Source organism: Mandrillus leucophaeus, unplaced genomic scaffold, assembly GCF_000951045.1.
Source record: "Mandrillus leucophaeus isolate KB7577 unplaced genomic scaffold, Mleu.le_1.0 Scaffold297, whole genome shotgun sequence".
Lineage (NCBI taxonomy): Eukaryota > Metazoa > Chordata > Mammalia > Primates > Cercopithecidae > Mandrillus > Mandrillus leucophaeus.
In genome coordinates, this window is record NW_012103109.1 from 2,626,271 (window position 1) to 2,637,646 (window position 11,376).

Sequence of the window (11,376 nt, forward strand, 5' to 3'; positions counted from 1 at the left end):
CGGATAGTTGTTTTGTATTTTTTAGTAGAGACGGGGTTTCACCGTGTTAGCCAGGATGGTCTCGATCTCCTGACCTCGTGATCCGCCCGTCTTGGCCTCCCAAAGTGCTGGGATTACACCGAATTTCAGATTTATAATCAAATTTAAGTTCTTCCTTATCCATGATTGGAATCCTTGGGACAGTTAAAGCCTTGCACTGCATGGTCCAAATTCATTGCTTTGTGACTGGCTGTGTATTATTATTTTACTTATACTTGCTCTTCTTTTGGAAACTTCATGGAGGACCAGGGTACCCTAGGTAGCAGCCTTGCTTCTCCTTCCTAATTTGCTTCTGTGCTCTTAAAAACCAGGTCACAAACATATTGGAATATACAATTGTGTGTAAAGTAAAAGTAAGTAGGCTCTGAGCGAGACCTGAGAGGCTATTTTGTTTTTTCTCTCTCCAGTCTCATGCATGTCTGACCCTCTCCACTATCATATCTGGCATAATCTCCTCCATGTCTGACAAGCCAAAGAAACACTACATCAGGCCAGGAGAGAATCTTCCACCTGGGGCTCTGCCTCTCCTGCCCAGGCTCCACAGAGATTTTAAGAGGAGTAAAGATCCTGCTGTGGCAGAAGTGCAACCCAGCTTTCTGGAGGGCACTTTGGGGATAGGAATGAAGATCACTTTCAGAAATTTAGCCTGAAGAGGCTGAGCGCGGTGGCTCACGCCTGTAATCTCAGCACTTTGGGAGGCCAAGGCAGGTGGATCACTTGAGGTGAGGAAGGGGCCAGCCTAGGCAACCTGGTGAAACTCTCTCTGTACTAAAACACAAAAATCAGCCAGGTGTGGTGGCGCGTGCCTGTGGTCCCACCTACTTGGGAGGCTGAGCATGAGAATCACTTGAACCCGGGAGGCGGGAGGCTGCAGTGAGCTGAGATCACGTGACTGCACTCCAGCCTGGACGGCAGAGCCAGACGCTGTCTCAAAAAAAATAAATAAATAAATTTAGCCTAAGGAAATAGAATATTTATGTGCAAGGCTTTTCACTGCAGTATTACTTGTAATACTGAAAAATCAGAAATAGCCTAAATGGGCCAGGCGTGGTGGCTCATGCTTGTAATCCCAGCACTTTGGGAGGCCGAGGCAGGCAGATTACGAGGTCAGGAGTTCGAGACCAGCCTAGCCAACACAGTGAAACCCTGTCTCTACTAAAAATATAAAAATTAGCTGTGCGTGGTGACGGGTGCCTGTAGTCCCAGCTACTGGGGAGGTTGAGGCAGGAGAATCGCTTGAACCTGGGAAGCGGAAGTTACAATGAGCCGAGATCGCACCACTGCACTCCAGCCTGGGTGACAGAGAGAGACTCTATCCCGGTAAAAAAAAAAAAAAGAAAAGAAAAAAAGAATATGAAGAGACAGTTCTTGCTCTTGCAAAAAGAAAATTCAAATGGGCTCATAAACATGTAAGAAGATGTTCAATAACTCACATATTAAGATAATGAAAATTATAACTACAAAAGATACTATTCTTACCAGATCAGCAAAGAGAAAAAAAAGTTTGGTAGGTCAGGCACAGTGGCTCATGACTGTAATTCCAGCACTTTGGGAGGCTGAGGCAGGAGAATCACTTAAAGCCAGGAGTTCGAGACCAGCCTGGCCAACATGGCAAAACCCTGTCCCTACTAAAAATACAAAAATCAGCCAGGTGTGGTGGCGTGCACCTGTAATTCCTGCTTGTTGGGAGCCTGCGTCACAAGAATTGCTTGAACACAAGAGACAGAAGTTGTAGTGAGCTGAGATCGTGCCATTGCACTCCAGCCCAGGCTACAGAGTAATACTCTGTCTCAAAAAAATAAAAATAAAAATAAAAAAGAAAAGGTGAGAGTGGGAGGGGCAGGCAGGACTGGGAATGATGCCTCCCTGTTCATCCCGTGTGGCATCCCTTGCTGCCACCTCCATCTCAGTGCCTCAGCCCCACGTGGTGCTTGGAAGAGCCCTGGCGAGGGGGTGCGTGATCTCAGGGTGTGGTAGCTTAGTGGCGGACTTTTCCCAAAGACCCCTTCTCTAGGCTGGAGCCCCTTGGTGAAGACAGGAGCAGCTGTTTCTAAACTTCCCTCTCGCCACGAGTGTAAGCAGCACAGGCTGCCTGCAGGCACTTTGGTCAGCTGTGTGGATGCGTGGCTCCTGTGCACCGAGGATTCCTGATCTACCTGGGCAACAACAGCAGGGATAATAAGCTCTGTGGGCGCAGGGTTCCTGCCTGCACTGTTTTCCACTGTATGCCACCACTTAGCACAGGACTTGGCACATACAGGGTGAACTAAAGAGCCAAAGCAGGGGATGGTGGTGTGCACCTGTCATTCCAGTTTCTCAGGAGGCTGAGGTGGGAGGATCGCTGCAGCCCAGACCTTCAAGGCCAGCCTGGATAGAATGGTGCGATGACACAAGTCCCCCACACTGTGACGAGGGAGGGCAGGAGAAGGTGAGTGTCCAAGGGGCAGTGTTGAGGAATGAGGTGCATTGCCAGATGGACAGGTGGAGGGAGGGTGTCCGTAGCAGAGGGACCAACATCTGCAAAAGCAGGAGGTCCAGTGCATGGCGAGCGGGGAGGCTGGAGTGCTCAGGGACAGTGGAGCCCTGAATGCTGAGCTAGGGAGCTGAGCTCTATTCCTGGGGATGCTGAATCCCTGGTGAAGCCGGAGAAAAGGACACTGATGGAATTAGATTTGCCTTTTAGAGAGAGTCCCTGGGGACAGTCTGGGGACCAGATTGGAAGGGCGCCAGGTAGGAGGCAGGAAGAGCAGTTGGTGGCGGGTGGGGAGGCGGGGTGCTCTCCAGAGACAGAAGGAGAGCAGTTCAGGGATATTCCGGAGGCAGCTTCAGGAGGACTGGTGACCAGTAGCGGGGGAGGGAGTCAGGGGAAGGGAGCACCAGGGCCGCTGCTGGGGCTGGGGAGGGCAGTGCTAGAGTCAGTAATTCTGGTGCCGATATATATATATTTAATTTCTTATTGCTGTTGTTTTCAAGAACTCAGATTGGATTTTATTATAAAATTGATTAAAAACATATTTTTTGAAAAAAAAAAAAAAGACAAAGAGCAGCTTTTACAGCAAACTTCCTTGGGAACTTTCTCAGGAAGTGGGAAAGGGCCTGTTGTTGTCCCGGCTGTGGAAGGGATGGGAAGGACCTAGAGCCCAGCAGGAGAGATAGAGGTCCCTGAGGCGGCAGCAGGGCGGGGCAGAGTGGGGTGGGGGGAGGAATGGGCCAGGCAAGTGGGGATGCAAAGCCCTCGGCGGGCTACCTCCCCAGTGCTCCCTGGACGCCACGCCCATGCACAGATCACATGCTCCGGTCTGTGTGTGGTTCCCCCAGGAGTCCTCCAGGGCAGGGCAGAGCAAGGCAGGGTCCCTGCAGAGGAGTGCTGGGTGGGAGGCAGCTTTGCGGTCAGACAGACGTGGCTTCCTCAGGAGGTCTGACACAAGCAGGGCACTGGTCTGGGGTGGTTACTCATGCCTGAGCCATCAGCTTCCTCTATAAAATGGGGACAATCCCTGGAGCTGTTGTAAAAATTAAATGAGAAAAATCCTGTACAGCATTTAGCAATGCCCAGCCCTCAAGAAGCCCTTGCAGTGGAGCCCCCCACGGATTGTCTTAGTGAAGTCTTTGACCAGGTGGCGTGGCTTACACCTCCAAGCTGTCCTCTCTATGGAGGGGGTTGGGTGGGGGTGAGGGAGGAGACCTCATGCCTTCCGATCTGTCCTGGGCATGAGGTCTCCTATTCTCCATCATGGGTGTCCCACCCACTCCCATGGGTTCACCACCTCCCTGGACACCATCCCCCATTTCCATCCATGGCCTAAGACATCCTGCCCAGCCCCCTCCACAGAACCAGCTCCTTGTAGTCATCTGAACCGGGCATCCTGGGGGCTCTCAAATATACCTCCAAACCTGACCCTGCCATCCTGCCCCTACACCTTGGCCAAGGGTGCCACCCCCACCAGGCTCTTTGCCTCCCTGTCCCCCATCCAATCTGCCTCAATTCTGCTCAATTCTGTAACCACTGCCTCATGACCTGTTTTAGGGGGGCTGCGGCAGCCCCTCACTGGCCACTCCAGCCTCCTGGGTGGTCCCCCTGCCCTCACCACCACCTCTGCCCCACTGGCAGCTGGATTGACCTTTTGGAGATGTCACTGTCTCCCTCTCTCTCCCCTAAATTGCTGAAAATCCTTCAGGACTCCACCAATGCCAAGGTCAAACTCCACGCAAAGCATCACGCTGCCTCCTCTCCCACCATCAGTGCATCAGCCTTTCCCTGGACCTGCAGCGGCCCCCTTGCCTCTCACGTGGAGTCTGCTCCCTCCTGAGTGTACCCGGCACTGGCATAAGGCAGACTGCCAGTAAAAAAGGGCTGAGGACGGGCTGGTGGGGCTCGGGGTTTCTGTCACCTGAGCAGTCCCTCAGGTGAATGCATTCCTGGAATTTCTCTTCTTCTGAGCCCTCAGGAGAAGGCTGTGGCGGTTCCACCCACCCAACTTGGCCCGTATTGCTCCAGGGAACCTGGAGAAAGGTCCCGGGCTGTCTTGAGAAGAGGCCCACCTGCATTTGGCCTCCCCAGTCCTCACATCTGCATGAAACGTGGCTCCCAGGACTGGCTGCCTATAGGGGAAGCAGGACCACAGGCTGAGTGTTCACTGAAGCGCACTCCAGGCTTCTGGGGGCTGGGGCCTGCACACAGCTGGAGGTTTCAGGGAAGGGTTAGGCCAGACCCCCAGTCCAACACTGGTACCTTTGAAGGGGGCAGAGCATGGCAGTTAAGGATCAGGCTTCATATCTTGGCTGTGACACTTATTAGCTGCGTGGCCCTGGGTCACTTCTCTGTGCCTCAGTTATCCCACCAGCAGATGGTAACGATGCTTTGCCTCTCAGGGTGGTGGTGCGGAGTGAGTGAATGCGTGAGAAATGTGCCAGGCAGCAGGGATCCGTGCATCCTGGCCATCTTATACCATCATTCCAGGTAGTCCCGGGCCTCACAGCCTCTGGCTCCATGCGCCCTCCTTCAGCTGCGGTTCCAGGCCTCCTGCTCCCCATGGGGGTGGCCCAAGACCCTAGGACTCAATGATGTAATGACAAAAGTGTTTAGCAACTGGCAGAGAGTGGGCGCAGGGTGCAGGGGGTTGGCCCTGACTTTAGCATTTGCCAGTTTCCGTGGTATAAATAAATAACCCTGCCCTGTCCAATTTCAAGCTGCTGTGGATGTGGCGTTGGGAAGAGATGCCCAGTGGCACACCAGGATATGACGTCTCCACTGCACAGATACAAGAGGTGTGGATAACTTCAAAAGCAGAAACATTTGTGTTCACATAATCAAGAAGTGGTAAGTGTTTCATACTACGTTTGCTCTTTTGACAAACTTTGTGAGCATATGTAATTTAATTTTTAGTGATGGCTATGCTTGACAACTGACCTGTGACATTACTGAAATGTGGACAGTTGGCTCTCCCAAGCAGGTCCAAGTTGGCCCCAGCCGCCTATGGTGCTGTGCTGTGCCCTCTTGCCCATGGCACCAGGACCTGCTCTGAAAACTCTGTGGGGCCTGGCATTGGCCCACCTTCTCTTCATCCCAGGTGTCACTCTTTGGAACACCATGTTTAAGTAGGGGCTGTCTCTGGGTTTCTCTGTGTAGCCCATGTTCAATCCTAGGGACCCTCACTCCTGGCCCCTTGTCTGCTAGTCACCTTCCACCCAAGGTTAAAAAGCACAGGGTTTCTAGCCAGGTGTGGTGGCGTGTGCCTATAGTCTCAGCTACTCAGGAAGCTGAGGCAGGAGAATCGCTTGAACCTGCATTCCACCACTGCATTCCAGCCTGGGCGACAGAGCGAGACTCTGTCTCAAAAAACAAAACAAAACAAAACAACAACAACAACAACAACAAAAAACAGCGTTTGGATGCAGGCACACCTGGCTCCCATTCTGGACCTGACCTTTAACAGCTGTGTGACCATCAGCAAGTAAGTTAATCCCAAAGAGCCTCATTTGTCTCATCTGTATAATAGGGGTAAGTAACTGACAGGTCACCTCAAAGAAGTTTCCTTGGGTCCCTTGGTCGTCCCTCCCTCCCACCCATCTCCCCAACTCCATTCCCAGGCAGCCACTCACCTACTTTCTATCACTATAGATTGGTTTGCATTTTGTAGAATTTTTTTTTTTGAGACAGAGTCTTGCTCTGTTGCCCAGGCTAGAGTGCAGTGGCACGATCTCAGCTCACTGCAACCTCCACCTCCCAGGTTCAAGCGATTTTCCTGCCTCAGCCTCCCAAGTAGCTGGGATTACAGGCACATGCCACCACATCCGGCTAACCTTTTTTTGTATTTTTAGCAGAGATGGGGTTTCACCATGTTGATCAAGCTGGTGTTGAACTCCTGACCTCGGGATCTGCCCACCTCGGCCTCCCAAAGTGCTGAGATTACAGGCGCGAGCCACCATGCCAGGCGAACTTTTGGTCTTGTCTGCAGCCTGGCTAGCTTGAGTCTAGGCTTTCCACTTCCCTTTGAGCCTGTGAGAGCTTCCCCACAGCCCTTCAGCGAGTACCTTTCTGGGTCAATTCTCTTTGCACTGAGAATGCTGACAGGTGCAAGGGAGGCGCTGTGTTCCCATTTCCCAGCTGAGGAAACACAGCAGAGAGAGGTTAGGTGTGTTGCCCAAGGTCACACAGTTGGCAGTGGCGGAGCCAGGATTCAAACCAAGTTCACGTCTCCTTCAGGACTTCAGGACTATGTATCATAGTAAAGTGTCCTCTCATGCACCATTCTGACCACCTGGAAGTGGGCAGATAAGGGACTGGCTCAGGGTTGTGGAAGCTGGGCCTGTGCCCCCACCACACAGTGCCACCTGCCCTCAAGGCTGAGTAGAGCATGGAGCTTCGCACATGTTGAGAGGGAAGTGGAAGGAGCTGAACGCATTCGTTGATTTGTTGAGCAATCTCGTACTTACTGACAGCTGAATATGTGTCAGGCACTGTCCCTGGCACCAGCAAGGCAGCAGCAAAACAACAGTGAGAAAGACAGTCGACATGGCACACACTGTCACATCGGGTGACAAGTGCCACGGAGGACAAAGTGGGGTGAGGGATGGGGAGTGAGGGGAGAAGTGGCTGCTTCAGCCCGGTGGGACCGGGAAGTCCTCTGCAGGTGAAGACGGAGAGAAGTGAGGAGTGAGGGGGACCTGAAGCCAGAGGCAGAGGGGATGGCAAGGCAAAGGCCCCGCATGGGAATGAGCCCGGCAGGTTTGAGAAGCATAAAGCCCAATGTGGCTGGAAGGAGGGAGCCAGGCAGGGGTGCAAGATGAGGACATGGGGTGGGTGGGGTCTTGGATTTCTTTGAGGCTAGTGGGAAGCTTTTGGGAGGCTTTAAAGGCTGCAGGGCAGTGGGGGTCTGATGAATGCGTGAGGCGGTTCACTCTGCAGTGGAGCGATGACATGAGCCACAAGGAGACACAGTGGGAGGCAGAGACACTGCTGAGGGGCCTGAGGGGTTGTGGTGGTGTCCGGGCAGGGGCACTGGGGTGGAGGACACAGTGGTGAGATGTGGGCTCCAGGACCACTGACTATTGTGCAGGATCTGGTGCTGGTGGGCAGCGAGTTCCCAGCGAGGGGAACTCGTGTCAGGGATGAGAAGACAGGGGCTGGGGATGCCTGGGGACTGTGGGCCCAGAGCAAAGAGGAGCTGTGACACCCAGAGAAAGGGCCGGGCCTGTGGCCTTTCCAGGGCAGGGGAGCCCTGAGCAGTTGGGCAGGGCTGGGCTGGGCTGGGGCTGAACCAGTTGTGCTGACAAGAAGGCTTGGGTAGGACCTGACAAGGAGGACTTGCTTCGGGGTGTCAACCTGTACCAGGCTCAGGCTGCAAGGCCAGGTAGTGTCACCGTAACCCTCACCTGGTTGACACAGGGTTTGGACCCAGGGATTTCCTTCCAACCCTGTAATATCACCATGTACTTTAAACAGCTACTGGGCTGCTTGACAGTTTCTAGGGCTGAGGCAGGACCCAAATGGTGGAGAAGAGGCAGCTACAGGCTGACAACTCAGAAGGGGAATCTCAGCAGAAAACACCCCCAAGGAGCTGAGTCCTGCGGGAGCTCCCACTACGCGAACTGACAGTGTTGTGGGAGCAGGTCCAGCCACACAAAGGAAGTCCCAGTAGAGCAGGCTCGGAAGTTGACAGTTCAAATCCTGGCTTGCCTCAGTGCTGCTGGCTTTGGTCCGCAGCTCCCTCTAGCCAGCACACACCCAGCTGGGGAGCCACTCAGGGCTGGACAGGGGTCAGGAAAAGGGCGTTCATGCCAAGTGCCCTGGACCAAGAGGCTGGAGAAAACCTTCAGTTTCAGGCTGCCTAGGGCAAAGGTGGTGATCTTTGGCAGCACAAAGTGCCCTGGGTTTGTGGCTGTCCTTTGGCCTCCAGTTTCAGCGCCAGCCTGGGAGTGTCCAGAGAGATGGTGTGAGATGGTATCTGTCCCTCCCACCACAGTGCCCAAGTGGGAGGAGGCACGCTGACCCATGCAGCAACGCACACAACCCACAGGCCTCATCTCTGCCTCTCCCAGGCAAGCAAAGGAGCAGACTGCAGCAGCTCCCAGATGTGGCTGTTGCCTCGGAAGGAAGAGGAAGGGATCCAGGTGGGAGAGCCCACACGTGACACCAGTAACCCCCACCCCTAAATCAGCTACCTCCATCCTGATTGGTCAATGCCTGAGCCATGCTAGTTGGTAAATATTTTGAGCATCACCTCATTTCGTGGGACCAGTGGACTCATTTGTGAAAACTACCTGGAAACTCCTAGCAATTTTAGCTTTGCCTTTCTTTCACGGTGTGCAAAGGGCATTCATTCTCAGCAATGCAGAAGGCAACCTCCAGCTTGTCTCTCTTGAAGTTACGGCCTGGTCCTTGGAGGCTGGGGGAGGAGACAACCCGTTTCCAAGTGCTCCCGGGAGGCCAGGCTGTCAGAGCTGTACTAAAATGTAAGGTTTGCTCTTGACAAGGCTCAAAGATCCTCCTTCTCATGGGAAGCGTGGAGTCCCTGCAGCGGCCCCAACTCTCGTCCAGGCCTGCAAGGTCAGAGGCCCTCTTACTGGTCCCCCCAGATCTGAGCTCCTGCCGTGCTTGCTGGGACTGCCAGATGTCCCTCCTGACTCCAGGGAAAGGAAGTTCCGGGCTCCTCTCCCCTCTGACCCCAATGCCGTGGGTCCTGCCAGTTGCTATTGTATGTCTTCAGACTCTCCTCATCTTAAGATTCACTTTCTGCAGACTCCACCACCTCCTCAACCGTTTTATCCAGCTGTGCCTCTGGATACGGGTGTGGGACCCCACTGACAGGTCAGGCCAGGGCCACTGTGCATCACCATCCACGTGCAGCACCCTCATTTCCCCCTCCCCTTCTGCCAGGACCTGAGCTCTTTCTCCTTCCCAGCATCACCGAGCTTACTCCATCCACCTCCTCAACTCCCATTCCCTCTGCAAGTCTCAGTGATAACAGCAGCCAATGTTGACTGAGTTCTTCATCGTCTGCATCAATGATCTCAGTGAATCCGCACAGTAACCTACAAGGCAGGAATCATTACCCTCTTTTTCAGACGAGGAGACTGATCTTCCGAAGGTTCAAACTGCACATTGCAGAGCTGGACTGTGACCCACACTAAGTCTGGACCTGCCCCATCATGAGGTGAGAGCCGTCTCTTCACAGTTCTCACTCGGGAGGCTGGGCTGGGGCCACTGGAATCCTGAGAGAGGCCATCTCTTCCTGGTCCCCCTCCCCACTGAAAGTGCTCCCTTGACTTGAAGTCGCCCACTGTCCAGATGCTCCTCTCTCCCCTGCCCACAGGCTCAGTCCCCAACCCTCTCATCCCTTGGCCACAGTGCATGCCCCCACACCTCCAAGCATCTTCTCTGGGTGGACACTCATTTCCTCTCCTGCTCACTCAGTTTTCCAGCTGACTGGTGGACATCTGCCCCCAGAGATGCTTGGACAACCCCAACCGAACGCATTCCACATCCAAACTCTTGATTGCTGCCCTCCCAAACCCCCTCCTTCTCTCTCGAGAGCCCCATCCTTCCGCCTCCTCGTTACATGGGCTCCACCTGCCAACACCAGCTCTGCCATCCTTCTCTCCCTCAGCCTCCACAAGTCATCATCAGGTCCTTCCCACTTCCTGCTCCCAATACCACTATCCTGGTTCTCCTTCCCAAGTTCTGAGCACAGGGCCCTGGAGAGCACATGCTGAGACTGTAAGAATGAACCACCATTTGCCTCAAGTGTTCACTCATCTAACAGTTATTTATTGAACGCCATGGACCAGGCACTGTGCCCAGCAGCTGGGATGCAGCGCTGAACACGAGACAAGCCCCTGCCCTGGAGGGGCTTACATCCCGGCAGGGTAAACAACCAGTCTTCAGAAACCAAATACCCATCACGTGAGTGCCACGGGAAAGGTATGCTGAGCAAGGAAGCGCAGTGCCAGGGTCAGGGTGCCACTGTACGGGGTGATGGGGAGACCCTCCTCCCTGGAGAGGGCGGCATGATCCTAGTGGGCCGAGGTCAACTGCCAGGGTCAAATGGAACACAACTCACATTCTCAGGAAGACATCCCTAATACAAATCCAGGGACTTTGCTTCTTAACCTTTAAATTGGAAACACTTCTTGCTACCAGGGATGGGGGATGGGGCTCAGTGTTTGGGGAAACAGAGTGGGAGTCTTCTGCTGAACAGACTTAAGTTTTGAATTACATGAATGTATTTCCGTTTTTGAAAGGAAAAACTGAAATAGGAAAGAATTTTAAGTCTTTTGGAAAGAATTAATCATTTTCATGGAACTACTTCCCTACAGGGGGCCTGTTTTCATATCTGCCAACTTCTGCTGAAACACTGCAGATGGGAGAAGCCTCCAGTGCTCCCCAGAAGGGATACAGTCTTAACCCAGAGGACAGCATCCACCAGCCTGCAAGCACCGACCCTGTGCTGCAGTGTGAGTGCAGCACACACTGGGCTAACCATCACCACAGTGAGACTGGCACCCTTTTGCGGGAGGGTAGACTCAGGAAGGTGAAACTCAGGATGTCTGCCAGGAGCTGACAAATCCCTCTGGGACTCTCATACTTCAGAGGCTCTCCAGTTTGGCTATTGCTAAACTTGGACTAGCCCCTACTACCGATCTTAATATCCATGTACCAATCATTGCTGCATCCTATTTGGAAAGCAATGGACAGACAGCCAAGCTGAAAGCCCTTACTAAAGACTGGTCCACAAGATCAGATTTAGCTGCCCCTGGTTTGAGCCTTGCTCCCCTGGTGTCTTTTCTGGTGAAGCTGGGCCCAGAGAGGGTTTTACTAAGTGGGCTCCATGGTAG